We start from the raw sequence: 20273 nt of genomic DNA, 5'->3' as shown, positions 1-20273 counted from the left end.
GCTATTCAAATAATATATTTAATACTACGATCAGCAACAGTATCCAAAAGGCAAACATTTAACATTGTGGTTGTTTGCAGTTGTTGCATAAAATCCAGCCAAATTGAATTTTGTTAAGAAATCTATTTTATTGAAAAGATAATGCAAATTGGTCTACATAATTAAACAGATAAGAGCTTTACACATGATATGCGGATAACACATGGTGCAAACATACAAGAATAAAAGCTATGTTACACATGCACTCAACAGCCCATACACCCTAATCACACTTTGTCTACTTTCATGAAAAAAATATAGCTTAATCTCTTTAATTGAATACGAAATGTTAGTATAAAATAAACAAATGGAATCAAACTAATGTATTTCATACTTAGCTGATTTTATTAAAAACATAACAATCTACTAATGGCAGAATTACCTCAGAACTGCACTCCTCCACCAGGTTGGCAACAGTTATTTTTTTCATGTTTGAAATTATAATTTTTTTTCTTATAGCTCATTCAACCTCATCCTCCCTCACGGATACCGTGTCACTATCTTCTAGTGACAGTGATCTTCACAGAGATTTGGGGATCCCTGTTACTGGAAGTAGATTGAGCTCTGGGGTCAAGAACAAGTCTACCACAGAAGTTTCAGAGTCTGAGGCTGCAAAAGAGGTACTTCAGATGCATTTTAAAAAATTCAACTGTAATTGGCATAATTCAGATTGCTACAATATAAATATGGTTTCATTAAAAGTTGTAAATTGTATGATAAGATAATCTGAATGAATAGCTGCTGCTGGTATTTATTTTTTATTTTTACTGGCTGGCAGGGAAGTAGCTCTGTCTGTTTTAGTATGAACTAGGAATGGGCGATATGACCTAAAACTGATATTGCGCTAAATTTTGAAGCACATGCTTTAATGATATATATCTCGATTTATTCTTCTCTTCTGTTTATAAATGTAAAAATCACTATTTTTGAACAATCTGACATACCCAGTTAAATTGCATAACAAATCTAAAGTATACAATAAATTTCAATATAAATTATTATAAATTGCATTTAATTTTCTAAACTTAACTAAATACAACATATCTCAGTTTTAATGTTAAGGTTATTTTTCCTAACAATGCAACAAAATTATAACATGAATAAAGATGAAGATATTTTAAAAAGCACAAGCTAAATGTGACAGACTAGATTCTAAATTGTCTGAACTAAAGTGAAAAATGCAAATATCAATAATGATTCAATAATGTATCATATTGTTCTGAGGATGTTTTTCTGCTCAGCATCCAACTACAAAACAAGGTCTGTGTAACCAATGTAACCTCATGCTCTTTACAATCACATCTTCACGCTCTCTGCTCAGCAGCAGCTGCTGTGTTTCGTCCAGAGCTGACGCAGATTGACAACATTCATGTAAAAGCGGGAGAAGTTTACGCTCAGCCTTGTTGCTTAAAGAGCTGAACTGTCGCACTCCTCAATGACGTCATCAGCAAGCGCCAGTTAGCCGATAGTAAATCTTTATCGTAGGCCAAAATCATACCGGTTACATCTTGTACAGTTTATACCACGCATTACTAGTAAGAACTGAAAAATGATGGTATATACTTTTTGTTTTATTTCGCAAGACATAATCTGTCTGTTAATTGACAACTTGTTGTAGATGGTAGAGAATGCATTGCTTGTAAAACCTGGAGGTGAGGATGTCTTGGAAGAGTACAACTTGGAGAAATCCCTGCAGCATTGCACGCGCAGGCAACTTGTTAACATACTGGCTAGTCATATGACTGAGATGCACGGGTAAGAAACTGGACTGATTCAGATTAAAAGGATCAATCTAGCAAAAGGAATGTTTTGTTTTCAAGATGTATTACACTGAGTTATGGTTTATAAAACCTTGTTATAACTTAATATTTTTTGTGTTTGCATTTGTTTTCTTTGGTGTAAAGGAGGATTCCTTCACGTAAGCAGAAAGAGAAGTATGCCCTGGGAATCATTACGCTTTTTCCTTCACTGAAGGATCCTTTTTCTCCAAAAGGCTACGTAAGTAAAAAAAAATATATATACCGTATTTTCTGGAGTATAAGTCGCTCCGGAGTAGAAGTCACACCAGTCATAAAATGTATAATGAAGAAGAAAAAAACATAAAAGTCGCACTGGAATAAGTTGCATTTTGGGGTGAAATTTTATTATTTTTCTTACAAAATCTGAGACCAAGCATTTCACATTGCAAGACAAGTACTGGTAACAATAACAGAAGAAACAACCAGCTGTTGCATCAGCGTACGCAGCAGCGTGCCACGGTCTACAGCAGAGTTTGAAACCCTCCTAGCGGGACAGGGGAGTTCATTCCTGGGTCGTAGCCGGCCTGCAGCAGCGCGGTATTTACATAATTTGGTATATGTCACTCTGGCTGGTCCTGCGACTTATATACCAGACTATGGAGAGAAAAAAAGTGCAACTTATAGTCCGGAAAATACGGTATACCTGAAGAAAAATCTACTCAGACTAACTGTTCAATGTTTGTAGGGATGCACATTTTGAAAATTTCTTTAACCGGCTATTGATGCCCCTTAACGATTAATAGCCAGTTAACCGGAACCAACCAACAACGCTCATTACATTTATGAACAAAAAGAAAAGAGTGAGATGACAGCTGGAATGTCCTTCAGACTCGGAACTAGTTGTGCAGTGGACCGTCTGGCATCAAATGCACATCGCTGCTGGCAATTGCATGCTCATAAGCGCATTCTGGAGACCATGGTTTAAAAAAAAAACTTCCTTTACTTACATTAAACTAAATAATTACACTGACATGTTCTGCCAGGCTCAGCACTATGACGGGAGGCCTATTGTGTTCCAGGAATGAAATAACGAAGAATAAACTGCTTCCACAGTGCTAATTGCTCAGTGTTTGACAAGCCAATTTCTTCTGTGGTTGCCCGGTAAACATTTTAATAGTGTTACTATTGCGCCCTGTAGTGGCACATAATATATTATACGGAAACGCAAAAGCAGGATATGAAACTGTTAACCGGGAAAAACTATTTTACCCGGTTACAACATTAACGGCAATTAAGCGGTTAACTAAGTGCATTCCTAAATGTTTGACATAATATAATTCACCAGTTAGAAAAAAGGTCTGAAAAATAAAGTGTGTGTGTGTGTGTGTGTGTGTGTGTGTGAGTTATACCCCATATTTGAAAATTAAATTTGTGTAAAATTTAAGTTGCTCTTCTGAGATATGTGAGTGAACATTATTTTCTAATATTTGTTTTTTTTATTTCATTGACAGAAGCACTTCTATGACACTTCTATGATGGGGAAAAAGGCACAGGATATTTAGCATGGCGCCTCAAAACCATGTCCAGGAGTAGATATAAGAGGCCAGAGAAGGTAGCCACCTCACCTCAAGTGCAAGGACCAAACCACAAAGGAACAGCAACCACAGTGCCTCAACAGCTTGATGGAGATGCCTGCAGGGAGGCAGTTTCATTTCTTCTTCACTGTAACGATGAGACAGTTGTCTTTCAAAAGATGAAGATGACCTTTCAACATCGACAGGACCTTGTGCATGATCCACAGAAAAGTGCAATGTCCTCAAATCATTCCCACGTTTTTTAGACGTTAAAGGACTAGTAAGTGTTTTTTTTTTTTTTTTTACCGTGTCCTGTCTGGCTGTGAAGCAAGCAGAATTGATGTCTGAATGCTGGTGACAAGCCTTACAGATTTACTCTCAGGTCATCAAAGCGTTTGCTTTTAATGTCACGCCTGATACTTAAAACTTTATTGTTATTGTTGTTGAATGCTTTGTAATTCCGACCAGACACGGAGACAGAGGTGAAAGAGAAAGGAAAAGAAAAGGTGGGGAGAGAGGAGGGGGGGGGGGGGGGGTGTTCCACAAAAATAAACAATGAACAAGAGTCTGCTTCTAGACCTGCAGAAAAAGGCAAAAAAAAGGGACACAACAACAATACAGCAAGATCTAGCTATCACTGCGTCAACTTGATGAAGAAAATATATAATCAACATTGCTTAACTGAAGAATCACGATAATAAATCACAGTGCATTAAGTGCCCACCATAGTCTTAAGACCTGTGTTTAACGTTCCCAAGCCCATACTTTTGAGAGCACCATGTGAGCACCTGTGTGTGTACACGCGCTTGTTTATGTAAGGTTTCTCTATAGGAGCGTCCAACAGAGAGTGCGAGGGACCACAGATCCGCCCCCCAAAGATGCGCAGGAGACGGGGGGAGCTCCAAGTCCCAGAGATCCAGGTGCTGCCCCAGAACACAGGAACCCCAAGGAGACTGCAACCAGGAAAGCCCCCCCCCCCCCCCCCGAGAGGCACAGAGGATCGCCCCGGGGGGCCACAACCAGCAGCCGGCAGAGTCCCGGGAGATATCAGCGGCATGCCCACAGGCCTGCCCGCAGCCTCCCACCCCCTAGCCGGCTCAGCCCGGGACCCAGCGACCCGGGACCCAGGGGTGACCACCCCCGCCGGGGACCCAGCAGAGCCCAGGGACCCAGACCCCACCAGGCAGCCACCGGGATCTATCAGGCAGATGCCTGAATCTTAAACCCCCAGACCCGGTTGCCACGAACACTCAGGCAGACCATAGCACAACCCCTAACACCAGGTGTGGCAGGGGGAGGGGGGACAAAGATCTATATCATCAAGAGAGGTTCCAGGAAAGGGGAGGAGTCAAAGGCCCCACCTGACATATACAATCATACACAAACACAGTCACACACTCCCTCCCTCATGCTCACACATGCACATACAACCCAAGACTTACAAAAATGCACGCCGGACACCCACTCATGCTCTCCATACACACCCTATTCACTCTGGTCCCGGTACTGCTGCACACTGGGTACAACCATCACCGGTAACCAGAGTTTGACCCTTTCTGCTGGGGTGCTGATGAGCAGGCTCCCCCGCCCAACGCCGAGCACAGCAACCCACCACCCCAAACCCCAACCAAACGGCCAGATCTCCCTCCTACCCTCCAGCCCCAGGAGGCCTAGCAACAACAGAGGTGGCTAAGACCCCTAGTCTCCCTCAGCCTGCTCCAATATAGTGTTGTGTGATCATGAGGTGTATTCCATGGCTGTGGTGAGTGGGCAGTGCGGGCATCATCCGGCCTATGCCAGCTGGTGCCACCGCACCACCCCACTTACACCCTCAGCCATCAGTGTCTAAGTGCGGTTTAAAATTGGAAGTGGGCACCGGCACCCGGGAGGAGGCTGAAATATCCCCCTGCCAAATGCCGTTGAATGTGCTCACTCCCAAGGCCCTAAGTGTGTGTTTGTGTGGAATGTCGTCAGTGGAAGTGTATAAGGTGCAAATAAAATTGGGGGGTAGGTTGCCACAGGAATGCGGAAATGTGGTCCATACCCGCACTCCCTGACTTGCCCACCCCTCAAGATCCTATGTGTATGTTTGTGTGATGATGTGAGGGAGCAGGAGGAGAGAAATATGCGGGGATGGGGAGGAATGGCTGGCTGGGCTTAGCCCTCCAGGGAGCCAGCTCCCCTACTGGCCCCAATAGGCACCTCTGTTGTCAAACTGCCACCCAGGGCATGGAGACCCCAGCCCATCCTGCCAGGGTCCAAAGCAGCAGCATTACAGAGCCCCACGGAGTCCGAGGGCACCAACCCAGCCCCACCCCAGCAGAATATCTATGCCCATCCCTGCATTTGCACAACTTCCAGAATATATAAGACATGGGACATCCAGGTAAGGTTGGGTCCTCCCCCTCCTGAACCTCCCCCCTCCCCTGTGATGGAACGGCAGAGGAGCCAAGGTCTACCTGAGGCCCCCGAACCCGGGCCAGGCACTGCTGCGTGTTCCTGCCTTCTTCCCGGCAGCATACATGTCAGGACCCGACCCCCAAGGCCCCGCCCAGATCCCCACCCGGGGCCGGCCACCCCCAAACCCCGACCCCCCAGGCCCCCACCCAGACCCGCCCAGGGGCATTGCAGCCGCCAGGCAGTGACCCATGGCCGCCGCCAAGCCCCCCAAGGGGCCCCACTCACAACTACCAGTAGTCCACCCCCCGAGGCAACCCAAGCACCTCCAGAGGGGGGCAACGGCCGCCCAGTCCCAGACACCCCCAGTGAACCCACCTCCAGGGAACATCCGGATACTCCAAACTCAGACCCCACACCCCCCCACCTACACCATCTCGTAGGACAACATCAACGGCCCCCCACCCTCGCTATGTGATGGAACCGATCAAAGGGGCCCAGAGAGATTCATCTGAAGTGGAAGCAGAGGATATATCAAGTGCAATATGATCTAACAAAAGATTTCTATACTGGTTAATGCAGAGAGTTTCTCTGTTTTTCCAATTCAAGAGGATAGTTTTCTTAGCGATGCATATGGCAGTCAGAACCACGTGAACCAAAGATGTTTCAATCGGGACATCGTCCAGGTTTCCCAGTAAACAAAGAGAGGGGGAAGTTGGGATATGACATTTCAGACATTTTGACAGATCCTCACATACTCTACCCCAAAATTCCTGGACAGGTGGGCAGGACCACAGTGCATGAATGTAATTGTCAGGAATGTTGTTTGTGCAGTGTGTTCAGGTGTCAGACGACACAAACCCCATCTTGAACATTTGATGACCTGTATAGTGTACTCTGTGTAGAATTTTGTACTGAATTAATTGTAAATTGGAGTGTCTGATCATTTTAAAAGTTTTTAAACAAGTTTGGGACCAGAAGTCCTGGTCAAAGCTAACTGATAGATCCACCTCCCATTTTTCAATAGGGATTGCAATTTTATCGTCTATTTTGGACAGTGTCTTATATACTTTAGACAGTAGTTTGGGGGGTTTGAGATTATAAAAGTCTAATACCCTTGGTGGTGTTTGTAATTCTCTTTTATTGAGCTTACATTTTTGTTTGACTACAGATTTAATTTGGTGATATTCTAAAAAGCTATTCTTATCCATTCCAAATTGGAAGACTATTTGATTAAATGGAATGAAGTCCAATCCTTCATATATGTGTTCCAGGTATAGGATTCCTTTATTTTTCCAGTCCGGAAGGTTCATCATTTTGTTGTTTTGCAAAATGTCAGGATTATTCCAGACAGGTGTGCGTCTGCATGGTACTAGTGAAGACTCGGTCATTTTAAGATACTCCCACCATGCTGTCAGAGAGGTGCTGATACTAATACTTTTGAAGCTTTCATGTTTTCTTATGCTTGAGCTAATAAATGGTAAGTCTGAAAGCTCTATCGTATTGCAAAGTGTCTGTTCTATATCTAACCAGGACTCATCTAGTGGGTTATCTTGCAACCATCTTGGTATATATTGCAGCCTGTTGGCTAAGAAATAATAATAAAAGTTGGGTAAATCCAGTCCTCCTCTGTCTTTGGTCTTCTGAAGCGTTTTTAAGCTAATTCCTGGAGGTTTATCCTGCCAAAGGAATTTAGTAATTGAGGAGTCCAGAGATTTAAACCAGTCAGCTGGTGGTTTGTTTGGGATCATCGAGAATAAGTAATTTATTCTGGGTAAGACCATCGTTTTAATTGTAGCCACTCTCCCCATGAGTGATATTGGTAAGGATTTCCATCTTGCAAGATCATCTTCCACTTTCCTTAAAAGTGGGATGTAGTTTAGTTTGGTTAGATCTGCTAACTTGGGAGAGATATTAATTCCCAGGTATGTGATATTCCCTGACTCCAATTGTGTATTAAGCAAATTAACAAATGAGAAATTAATTGGTAGAACTGTGGATTTTAACCAGTTTATAGAGTAATCTGAAACTCTGGAAAAAGAGTTTATCAGTTCTATTGCTTGGGAGAGAGAGGATTGAAAATTCTGGAGAAAGAGTAAAACATCATCTGCATAAAGACAGATCTTATGTTCTATTTTCTTACACTTTATCCCTTTAATATCTGTTGTTTGCCTAATTGCTGTTGCTAGTGGTTCAATAAAGATAGCAAATAGTGAGGGGGAGAGTGGGCATCCCTGCCTGGTCCCCCTCTGAAGACAGAAGCTAGCTGATATTTGGTCATTCGTCCTGACACTTGCTGTTGGTGAACTGTATAATGTTTGTAGCCAGTTTATGAAGAAGTTCCCAAAACCAAATTTATGTAAAGTTGCAAATAAGAACTTCCAGTTAACTCTATCAAAAGCCTTTTCTGCATCTAGAGATAATATACTAGTTTCTATGTTTCTACTGTAAGAGAAATCTATCAAATTAAGTAATCTACGCGAGTTTGTGGATGACTGTCTACCCTTAATGAAACCAGTTTGGTCAGGGTGTATTATGAAGGGGGTTACCTTCTCTAATCTTTTGGCCAGGGCTTTACAAATTATTTTCAGATCAACATTAATAAGAGAAATTGGGCGATAGCTGGTTGGAAATGCTGGGTCTTTGCCTGGTTTTAACAAGAGACTAATATTGGCTGAATTCATGTTTGGCTGTAATCTGCCGCTCTCTTCGATTTCCCTCACCATTCTGAAAAATGTTGGAGCCAGAATGATCCAGAATTCTTTGTAGAATTCTACTGGGAACCCATCTGGACCTGGAGCTTTCCTATTACTCATGGATTTAAGGGCTTCCTGGAGCTCCGCTGATGTTAGTGGCGAGTCCAGGACTGTAACTTGGCTGTCTGATAATTTAGGAAGTGTTATCCTGTCAAGGAACTTATTGATCTCATTATCTGATGGGTTTATCTGTGGTGAGTACAACGTTTGGTAAAAGTCTCTGAAGGTGTTGTTTATTCTTTCAGGGTCATTAACTATATTCCCGGTTGAGTCTTTAACAGCAGATATGGTAGTTTTCTCTTTATTTATTTTTAATTGGCTAGCTAAGAATTTACCTGATTTATTACTATGTTCGAAGTTTTCTATTCGTAGTCTTTGTGCTAAAAAGTGTGTCTTTTTGTCAATAATTCCATGAAGTTCTAGTTTAGCTTTACGTAATTTGCTCATTGACTCTTCTTCTGTGGATGCCTCTAAAGACTTGATGATTTCCTCTAACTCCTGAATACATTTGTTTTCTGTTTTTTTCCTATGTGATGAGAAAGATTATCACTGTATTCACTGTAACGATGAGACAGTTGTCTTTCAAAAGATGAAGATGACCTTTCAACATCGACAGGACCTTGTGCATGATCCACAGAAAAGTGCAGATGTCCTCAAATCATTCCCACTTGGCTGGGTTTGAAGACCATGGCCTCAGCAAATACAGCAATAGCAACACCTAGTGGCAGGTCAATTCAGGTGGAGAGCAGCACACCGACATCTCTGCCTGATGATCTCAACTCTTTTTATACTCGGTTCAAGTCTGATAATCACGTCCAGCTCCAGGAAATAAAATCTAAATTAAACCCTGGGAACCCTGCATTCAGATTCAGATTTACCAAGCAGCAGGTTGTGAAAGCTCTTAAGCAGACTAAGGAGAAAAGCGCACCTGGCCCAGACCACATCAGCAGCAGAGTTCTCAGAAACTGTGCACAGCAACTAGGGTGTGTGTTTCAGACCTTGTTCCAGAGTTCCATGGATACAAGTACAGTTCCCCAGCTCTGGAAACACTCTACGGTCATACCCATCCCCAAGACCAGCAGGGTTAAGGCTCTCAATGATCTTCGACCTGTGGCTTTGACCTCTTTACCGATGAAGGCTATGGAGAGGATCTTGAAACATCACATTATCAGAGCCTTACACCCTCAGTTAGATCCACTTCAGTTTGCGTATCGGAAAGGGAGAAGTGTTGATGATGCAAAAACATTCATCTTAGACATGGTGCACCGACATCTGGAGATCCCAAACTCTTCAGCTAGACTGCTGTTTGTTGACTTCTCTTCAGCATTTAACACCCTGCAACCTCACATCCTGGCTGGCAAGCTCACTTCTCTTTTTCACCTGGATGATCAGATAATCCTATGGATCCTGGATTTTTTAACTAACAGATCACAAAGAGTTCTGGTTAACAACACTCTCTCGGACCTTCTTTACACCTCTACTGGCACCCCACAAGGCTGCGTGTTGTCTCCTCTACTCTTCATTCTCTACACAGATGACTGTAGATCCATCCAGCCTGACAGTTACATGGTAAAATATGCTGATGACACTGTGCTCCTGTCTCTTCTGTCAGGCCCTACTGTTTACCACAGGCAGGTCCTGCAGGAGTTTGTGGATTGGTGTGACACTGCATGCCTGGAGCTGAATGTGACTAAAACCAAGGAGATGGTGGTGTCCTTCTCAAACAAACAGAGAGCGCTGGTTACCGCTGCATCCACTATCATTCATGGACAGCCAGTGGAGCTGGTTGAAGAGTATAAATATCTAGGGACCACCATTGATCACCTCCTGAAATTTGCTTCCAACACCGAGGACATCCTCAGAAAGTGTCAGCAACGACTCTACCTCCTGAGGAAGTTGAATTCATTTGGAGTCAGGAAGGACATTTTACTGACTTTCTATTATTCTTTTATAGAGAGTATTATCACATTTTCCATCCCCTGTTGGTTTTATTCTGTCAGCCTGCAGTATAGAAACCGACTACAAAGCACCGTCAAGGTGTGCTCTCGGATCATTGGACTACCACTGCGAAGCTTAACTTCTCAATGTGACCAGCATACAGGAAGTTTAGCACAGAAAATCATTAAAGACCCATCACACCCTCTTCATACTGTTTTCGAGTGGCTGCCCTCCAAACGCCGACTTCGATGCCCATGCTGTAAAACACAGAGGAGGAGAAGTTCCTTTGTTCCCAGAGCTGTGCTTCTTCTTAATTCTCAGTGCAGATAGGGGGAGTGTGCATTACTTGTATGTGTGCGTGCATGTAGTTACATGTGTGTGTGTGTGTGTGTGTGTGTGTGTGTGTGTGTGTGTGTGTGTGTGAGCCAAAGTTTTAATCATTGTTGGTCATTCACATGTGAGTTTATGACATGATTGTGTATATAGGTTTTTATGGGTTTTACAAATGTGTAATTTGGATGTGTTTTTAGAATTTAGAGATTTTAGTGCCGGCTGCTTCACAGTGCTGTCTCGAATTGCCCCTCGGGGACTAATAAAGTTGTCTTGAGTCTTGAGTCTTGAATTAAAGCATTTTCATGCGTTAATGATTAATAGGTAAACCAAGACTTCCAACTGTTGCTTGGAGCTGAAACCTCTTCTAAAATGCTTGAGAAATGGGACACGGCATTTAAACCCAAGATTATTGATGAGGCCCGAAATCTGACTCAATCAGCGGAGGAGCGCCAACTTCTGAAAGCTGCTGGGAACCTTTCAACAGATGATGACACCAGTAAGGCTACTCACACTCTTGCATTGTAGTCCAGCAAGCTCAAGCTTTTTTATTTGTGAATTGTAATATGCCTTCTTTTTCCCTGCCAAAAGACTGGGACACTGATATGGCTTCTCTGCTGCTCCTTCTTCATTTGTTGCCACCCACCGCTGGTCGAAAGAGGACAAAAATTAGCCCCTGTGATGCGGTGGACAAAATGGTGCACTTTCACAAGGTGAATATGCCTATTCTATTACAGTCTAATAAACTAGGGTAACCCATTAGCAACAGAATATTATTTCCTATCCGTGTATCATTCGTTCTTTTCATTTTCTATTTAAACAAAGTCTAAAAAAGGCAAATTTTGTTTATTTGGTTATCCATCCATACATTTTCAGCTGCTTGTCTGGGGTTGGGTCGCGGGAACAGTAGCTTCTCCGGCTCCTCAACGCAGAGGAGCTGCGAGTCGACTCCGAGCCCCTCCCGGATGACTGAGGTTCCCATCCTATCTCGAAGGGAGAACCCAGACTCCCTGTGGAGAAAACTAATTTTGGCCGCTTGGGTCCGCGATCTTTCTTTTGGTCACTACCCAAGCGGCTGAAATGAATGCAGGGAACGCCTTGGGATTTCTCAAGAGGAGCTGGCCCAAGTGGCTGTGGAGAGGGAAGTCTGGTCCTCTCAGCTTAGGCTGCTGCCCCCGCGACCCGACCCTGGATAAGCGATTAAAAATGGATAGATGGAATAGAACGAATGATGCATGGATTTTTTCCTATATGTAAGTTGTCATTACAAAAGTACCTTTTATAGTTTTCTTAATGCCATATGTACACATCATATGCAGTTTGCTGTATAGCATCAGGAAGCACTTAAAAAATTGAAGTTGCTCATTTCTCAACTGCTTTTTTACTGGTGCAGCAGTAGCTCAGGTGGTAAAGCTGCTTGCCTCATGATTGGAGGGTCATGGGCTCGATTCCAGCTCCCGCCAGGTGTATTCAGCTGTTGTGTCCTTGGCCAAGACACTTCACCCAACTTGCCTGTGTTGGTGGTGGTCAGAGGGGCTGACGGCGCCAAATGGCAGCCTCCCCAGGGTGGCTGTGGCTACAAAGTAGCTTACCATCACTGGCAGTGTGTGAATGTGAGAGTGCATGAAAGCATCTTTGAGTGTCCTAAACAAGCGCTATATAAGTTTGATGATGATTATTATTAAGTGTTCTTTCCAGTTTCACAGGTTTATTCCCTTCACATAAAAGCAAAACATTTAATTAGTATCTCACCATCTATTTGTAGAAAATTTTATACATTTGTTGGTTGCTGGATAACCATACTGGAGTGTTTCAGCAATAAATAAAAATAAATATAAAAATGTCTATTTCAATTGTATGTGTTTTTGTTTCTCAGTAAAACTGCAGCATTGATGAACACCTGCAGAGACGAGAGGGGAAGCAGCCATACATTTTTGCATTTGGTCGCACACCAAACAAAACTGGTGCATTCTACATTGTTGTGGATAAGCACCTCATCCCCTGCCAAGTCACCAGCTCATTGGGTGCTTTTGATGAACTGTTCAAATGTCACTACGTTTTCAACCTGTCCTATGATGAGTCCCTGGTCCAGCTCTTCACCTTTGTGCAAACAACGATCTACAACATCGACGCTACAACAACAAGTGGATCTCCAAGAGTTTGTGAGCTTCGTGCAAAATTCTTTAACTAGGTTTAAAAAATGTTCAAGTGTTTCATCTGTCAAGCTGTTCATGCTGCTTGCCAGTTACTAATAACTCATTTAAGACTTGACCATAGTTTCTATCCAAGCACCAGGTTTAAGTTGGTTTGTGCACAAGATCATTGTAGGCGACAGTTTTCTACATATTCAGGTTTCAAAAAACATTTAGCTGTTCATGAAAAGGATCTTTTGCAAAGTCTTGATGCAGAAAATCCTGTGTGTTTCACAGTTAACTGTTCAGAAGATGACACTAAAGAAAGTGAAACAAATACCACGCAGAGCCTAGAAAATAATGGCTTTGAGGAGAAAGAATCTGATCTTATTGAAAATATGAAACATATTTGTGCTTCAATAACTGGTAAACTGCAAGGAAGTGGTATGACAAATAGTGCTGTTTCATCAGTTGTTAGTGATTTGGAAGATCTTGCTACTGGTCTACTTCAGTTACAAACCCTTTAACTTGCAATGTGCACATAGTGGTGTTGGTCAGTATGTTGTGCCTCTATTTTATTTTTAGTTGTATTAAAGCAGCTGATTGGTGGCCAGTTTGTTTTGGTGCTTGAAAGACCTTTGGAATTAAAGGATTTTTATTTAATTTGTTTTTGTATCATTGTATTTCTTGAGCCTCCAAGGCAATTACGTTCAGGCTTAATAGAGATGAATGGCATTTATCTTTCACATTCTGTTGCCTCATGTGAAATGTGAAATTTTGTAAATTTTGATTATGGGAGTGTTTTCACTATTGCAAACACTTAACAGTACAACTAAACTGGTGTTTGTTATGATATTGTGAAATTCACAGCAAATTGATAATTAGAACATGTTAAAAACACTTGTTAAAAATTTAAATCAAATATTAGTGCTGATGGTGTTATTTTATAACACTATTGAAAATGTAATTTTAACACTGGACTGGTGAGGATTATATAAACACTGCAATAGTGTTAAAAATATCACTGTCAGAGTTAAATTTACACTGACGATTTTGCTCTCTCATTAAGAAGTCTGGATAACAAAGACACTGGATGTGGACGAGCTGCCAGAAGCACGTGGGGATGGGTGGTAATGCAAAACCTGTTGGGGTCAGACATGCAGTCAGGAGGTGTTTCTATCACCATGGAGTATAAAAAATGCAGCACAAGGATTATCTCACAGGAAAAAGATCACCCGATCAATTTATTTCTGTCTCTTTGTGCTGCATGGGGTTTTTTCTCTGGGTGCTCCAGTTCACCCCCCACCCACATTTCTAAATCCCTGACACATTATACCCTGATGGATCTGCTCAGCTCTTCAGTAACCAGCTTTTAAACAGCATTTGTGCCAGAAAGCTCATTTATCTAGTTATTCTACTGACATAATTACACCACACAGTAATAAGTAGGCACATAACTTGAAAAAAGGTAATGGAATTGAACAAGCATCATACACCCTTTTGGGGGTTAGGGTTAGAGAGCTTTACAAAAGTCGAGATAAGCTAATTCTTTTACATTTATGCAGCATTAATGTCTCTTTAAGACCTTTTAACTTCTGGTCATCCTCCAGTCATCCAACTGGAACCAGTTAGTGTTGCTGATCATCTCTTTAGTCCCCATGTAACACTCAGGCGTTAAAAAAGTTTGTCCTCCATCATATTTGTGCCTGTTCTAGTCTCATTTTTAAGGATTTTTATTTCTAGATATGATTTTACTACATTATGAGAAATAGAAATGCTAAATAAAACACCCAATTATACAAACAAGTGACACTGAAAACAATTGAATATGGTGCAAAAGTCCATTTATCTCAGTAATTCAACACAGAGACAATTTAAATGGCCTGGAACCAGTTTCAGGTGTTTTCTATTTGCAATTATTAATCTATGTTGATTTGTGACTTGTTTCCAGTGGCGGCTGGCCAGTAGAGGGCGATAGGGCGCCACCCTCCCAGTTTTTCCGTGTTTTCAATTTTTATTTTAAAAAATAAATAAATAAAATTAACAATAATCACATATTCTAAGTTAATTTGTGTTTTGTAACAAAAATAAATCATATATATATATATATATATATATATTGGTCTCTGCCGGTCTCTGCCGAGCTCTGCCGAGCGGTGGAGGCTGTGTGCTGTTTTTCAATCGCCCAAACAGGACGAGACCAGCTGCCCAATTGCTGACAAGAATATCAAAGGGTAGGAATGGGAATGTATCCAATCAGCGTCGACGTTGTTTCGGAACGTTTCAGAAGCATGATGGGTTATGGAGCTACCGCCAAAGGATTCGTTGGTGTTCGGTAGAACTCGGCAGAGTCGTTTTTGGTCGTGACGCAGATGTAACATGGACGCCGCCGGTGACTACAACCAGCATGGATACCGGATCTCAGCAGCCACTGAATTCAGTTCGGTCTCCTCTCCAGTATCCGTTCGAGAGGAGAACTATGGTGGAAAAACTTAATGTCAAAGAGCTTGGACCAGATCAGCCCGACGTAAAGATAAGCCAGCACGAGAAGGAGTGAGGTAAACTGTACACACTAGGCTTCTCCCGAAATTGGTACACCAGGAAGGCTTGGCTAGCTGGATGTAATCACGCTAATGCGTTATTTTGCTTTCCGTGTTTGTTATTCAAAACGGCTGGGACAGGCATGGATGAGTCAGGAGTTACAGACATGAAACATTTTTCTGAGAAGGTGAAGAAACACGAGTCATCCCGGGCACACATGGACAACAACACGGTGAAGCTAGCCATGCTAGGCAGCAGAGCTAACGTTGCCATGCAGGGAACAACAGCAGCTGGGTGCAGAGGTAAGCTGTACATTACATTTCTGTGAACAAGACAATCAGAATCAGAAATCCTTGGTTGTCCCACAAACCGGGACATTTGTTTAATAACATGTTTAATGTGCAATAACTGTAAAAACTAATTTCAACACACATACTTATTATAAATATTTAATCACGTAAATGTGTATTTCATGTAAATTTGTACATACATCAATCTGATTCCATTTTACTTGTTACACTTCTGCTGCAGCAAAGAAATTTCCCAGCTTCTGGGACAATTAAACATTTCTGATTCTCAATTAGATGTTTTTACCTCAAATGTAAAAACATCTGATTGAGAATCAGAAATGTTTTATTGTCCCAAAAACTGGGAAATATGACATTTGTAAGAGGATACTGATGACATTATTTCCTATAAAAGTGTTTCCTATGTACTTATCTGTTGTTTTTTATTTATCATATGACAGGTTTTTCACACCATCCTGAGCCATGCAAAAGAAGATTCTTGTCACCACACCCATGACCACAGCCGAATCAGAAAGGTGCTTTTCTACTTTAAAGAGGATTAAGACTTTCCTTGAGGAACACCATGACACAGGATGGGCTGAATGCTCTTGCCATGCTCTCCATGGAAAAAAAAGCTTGTCACAAACATTCCTGACTTCAATAAAAAGGTCATCGAGAGCTTTGCCACTCAGAAGGACAGAAGTGCAAAATTTCTGTACAAATGAGGTATCACACACACACAAATGCATCCACTTGATCTTTGTATAAAGTTGACCTTGGCACAACACTCCAGCAATATTTAACAGTGTAAATTTCTGGCATTTTGTCTAAGTAGTGTTTACTACCATTACTGTAACAGTGACCTGCTCATAATTTTTGGTGTTCACTCAAATGTTGAAATTAAACAAAATGTTTTTGTTACTTGCCTCTTGCATTGCCTATTTACCATTTATGGTCATGTTATTTTATGTGCAATTTAATGCAGTATTTTTCAACCTTGGTCCGCAAGGCAGCGTGCCAATAGTCAGACACACCTGGATTAATCAGTTTGTCCAATGATGTAAGACAGGAAATAAAAGAGCTGTGCTTAATTCAGGAAATAGTGAAGTTGTGCACAAAGCTCAGAAAGCACAAGTTTGTTTAAAAATAAAAAAAATAGCACAGCCCCACCAAAAATATTTTTCACCAGCCGTCACTGCTTGTTTCATATCACAAAGTGACATTTGAAAAATTAAAATGCATTTTTTAGAAATGAAGCTTGAGTTTACAGTAATAATATCCATGTCTAGTGTTTGATTCTCTGCCTGATTATTTTTAATTTAAAGATTTGCTTTTAGCGCACATTTGCCTGAATGGTTAAGATGTGATTATTTAGATTATTTCATTACAAAACCTCTAATTCATTAGATAATTTTTTTAATCAACTCCCACCCCTAATAAAATAATGTGTATTTGTAAACACATGTATGTGAGTTTATATTGTCACAATGATGAAGTCATCGAATGATCAAAATTTGTATTTTGATTTATTCTGCATGCTGGGCATTATTCATTTATTTGGATGTTGCTACCATGCAATCTGCTGTAATCAAAGGACATACAGCAAGTTCTAGAAGGCTCTTTATGTGTCACGATCTGCCCTTTCCCTCTTGACTGTGTCTCTCTCCTGCCCCGATTAGTCCAGATTGTTTTCACCTGTCCCTCGTTAACAAGCCCATGTGTTCCCAATCAGCCTTGTGTATTTATACCACATGTTTTGCTCCTGTTCCTTCGTCAGATCATTGTTGTTTGTTGTCACCGTTATGTTTGTTCCTGCCGTTCCCGTTCTGTGATTAAATTCGGTTTTACGTTCTCCGTGCCTGCTCTTCTGCCTCCGGAACCCACCACCACACATGGTCCACCATCTCCAGCCACACATCGTGACAGAATGATCTGACCAACCTGGACCTGTGGTGAGCTACCGTCTGTTTTTTGGAGGATTATTATTTCTTTTTTCTCTTTTTTCAGCGGAGGGAGATTCCGGCCTGGAGTTGTGTATCTCGGCGCATCCTACCTGTTCTCAGGGTGGTCGAGCCCTCTGGGTGATTCTGGCGCATCCTAGCTGTTTCGGGGTGGTCGGAATCATTTCTCCTCTCCTGCTGTTTCGCCCCGTCCTGTTTTTTCCCACGGAAGCTGCGGATCCTGGAGTTTTGGTGAGACAAACACCCCTGCGCATGCCAGCGTTCTTCGGAGTGGTAGGGCTGGTCTTCCTGCTCCTTTCCTGCTTCCCTTCACCCGAACCTCCGCCGATGACCCAGCAAATCGGGAAGTGCACCTGCTCCGACCAGATGTCGAGTACCTGCCGCCGAGCTGGGCTTCCTCACGTCGCTCCTGCAGTCCCACCCACTTCCTGGTCCACGCCTGCGGGGCCTACGCCTGCAGGTCCTTCTGGCTGCAGCCTTTTCTGCATCCTGCTACTGCAGCCCAAACCAGAGCTCATGAACTCACAAGGACCAGAGTTGTGCCGCCTAATTCAGAGGCCCCTGCTCTGCCATCCAGGACTGAACTCAAAGAGCCCGCAGAAGCCAGAGTTGTGCCGCCTATATCAGAGGCCTCTGCTCTGCCGACCCAGTGCTCGAGTTTACAGTATCCGAGTGTCCGAGTTCCTGAGTCTACGTGTCCCGAGTCAAGTGTTCCTGTGCCCCGTGTTCCAGTCAGCCCCGAGTCAAGTGTTCCTGTGCCCCGTGTTCCAGTCAGCCCCGAGTCAAGTGTTCCTGTGCCCCGTGTTACTGTCAGCCCCGAGTCAAGTGTTCCTGTGCCCCGTGTTCCAGTCAGCCCCGAGTCAAGTGTTCCTGTGTCCCGATTCCAAGTGTCCAGTTCCCCGAGTCCTCCGAGTCCAAGTGTCCCGATTCCAAGTGTCCAGTTCCCCGAGTCCTCCGAGTCCAAGTGTCCCGAGTCCGAGTGTATTCGAGTCCCCAGTCAAGTCTTCGAGTCCCCAGTCAAGTCTTCGAGTCCCGAGTGTTGTGTGGCCTTGTGGGCGTCTGGTATCCGCCCCTTGAGGGGGGGGGGGGGGGGTGTTACTGTCACGATCTGCCCTTTCCCTCTTGACTGTGTCTCTCTCCTGCCCCGATTAGTCCAGATTGTTGTCACCTGTCCCTCGTTAACCTGCCCATGTGTTCCCAATCAGCCTCGTGTATTTATACCACATGTTTTGCTCCTGTTCCTTCGTCAGATCATTGTTGTTTGTTGTCACCGTTGTGTTTGTTCCTGCCGTTCCTGTTCTGTGATTAAATTCGTTTTTACGTTCTCCGTGCCTGCTCTTCTGCCTCCGGAACCCACCACCTCACATGGTCCACCATCTCCAGCCACACATCGTGACATTATGACATCATCATTATCATCACTTTGATACCTATATGCATTAGTGGTGTGCATCTCTACCTGCCTCACGATTCGATCCGATTCCGATTATCTGCCTAACTGGTGATTTGAGTCTGAAATGCATCACGATTCTTCACACAAAAATTTTCCTTACTTAATAAAAGCAGTAGAATAGTTTTCAATTTCTTTTTGATTTCGAAATCCCTGAAAAACAGAACATTCATCTATTCACTATAGTGTGCAATAATTTTTTAAGTGTGCTGCCTATAATTACTTAAATAATATAAGAAATAATGTTTTCGGTATAGCTTTAAGATAGAATATTACTGAACTTAAAAATTGTAAATAAATACTGTGTTAAGTGATTCTTTCACATCCAGGATCCCAAAACCGAAATTAGCCTCAGACATCCAAAAAAATGTAATGGGTACATCTTAGATTACTGATAATGTTGGCCCTGTATCCCTGTCCGCCTTTTCTGTTTTAAATTGGCACTAGGGCAACGCAGTGCGCAAGTCATTGCAACTCTGCCCCCCAGAAGTAATTGTAAAACCTCAAAACTTTATTGTCCTGCATAGACATAGACCAGGGGTCGGCAACCTGTTCCCATCAAAGAGCCATTATTACCCGTTTCCCACAGTAAAGAAAACACCGCAGCAGCCGCGGCGTTGTGGGCGGGGCCTACCCTCAGACAACAGAGCGCTGCTCACAACAGGTGACAGCAGCCGGTACCGGTCGCTCGTGTACGTCAAATTTATCTTTCATAAGAAGATTATCAATAAAACGATTTATATAAAATTGATCCAGAAGTTGTAGCCCATCTCTGCCTACAATATTTTGATATTTTTCACCCGTTGATGGTTTTACTGAGCAGGTGCCACTTTTGTCATACGTTTCTTTTTAAAACATGTTTAGACTGTTCAGAATATAAATCCAGGCTCTGTCACGTTTGATTGTTGTAATTAAACTTTGTAGGTGGGGGAGGTCAGAAAAGGATCCGATCAATTTGCTTTTCTCTCATTTACAGTGACGGAGACAACAGTGCAGTGTGCCTGGCTCTGGTGTTAATCAAGTTAAATTATATCTCTTTGCAACAATTTTCACAAGAAAACAGAACAGTTAAAAGCAGGTCTTGTGTTGTGTTGACCGGATAGTTCCCGTATTTGATCGTTTATTTTGA

At 42.6% G+C, this 20273-nt stretch overlaps 1 pseudogene; it reads left to right on the top strand.

Annotated features, from left to right (window-relative positions):
• The first annotated feature begins 1657 nt into the window (after positions 1 to 1657).
• Positions 1658 to 12964, top strand: LOC129157136 (uncharacterized; annotated as a pseudogene).
• Positions 12965 to 20273: the final 7309 nt, after the last annotated feature.

Source organism: Nothobranchius furzeri, chromosome 8 (genome assembly GCF_043380555.1).
Source record: "Nothobranchius furzeri strain GRZ-AD chromosome 8, NfurGRZ-RIMD1, whole genome shotgun sequence".
Lineage (NCBI taxonomy): Eukaryota > Metazoa > Chordata > Actinopteri > Cyprinodontiformes > Nothobranchiidae > Nothobranchius > Nothobranchius furzeri.
Note: the sequence above shows the minus strand (reverse complement) of the source record. Positions and strands in the feature narration are given on the sequence as shown.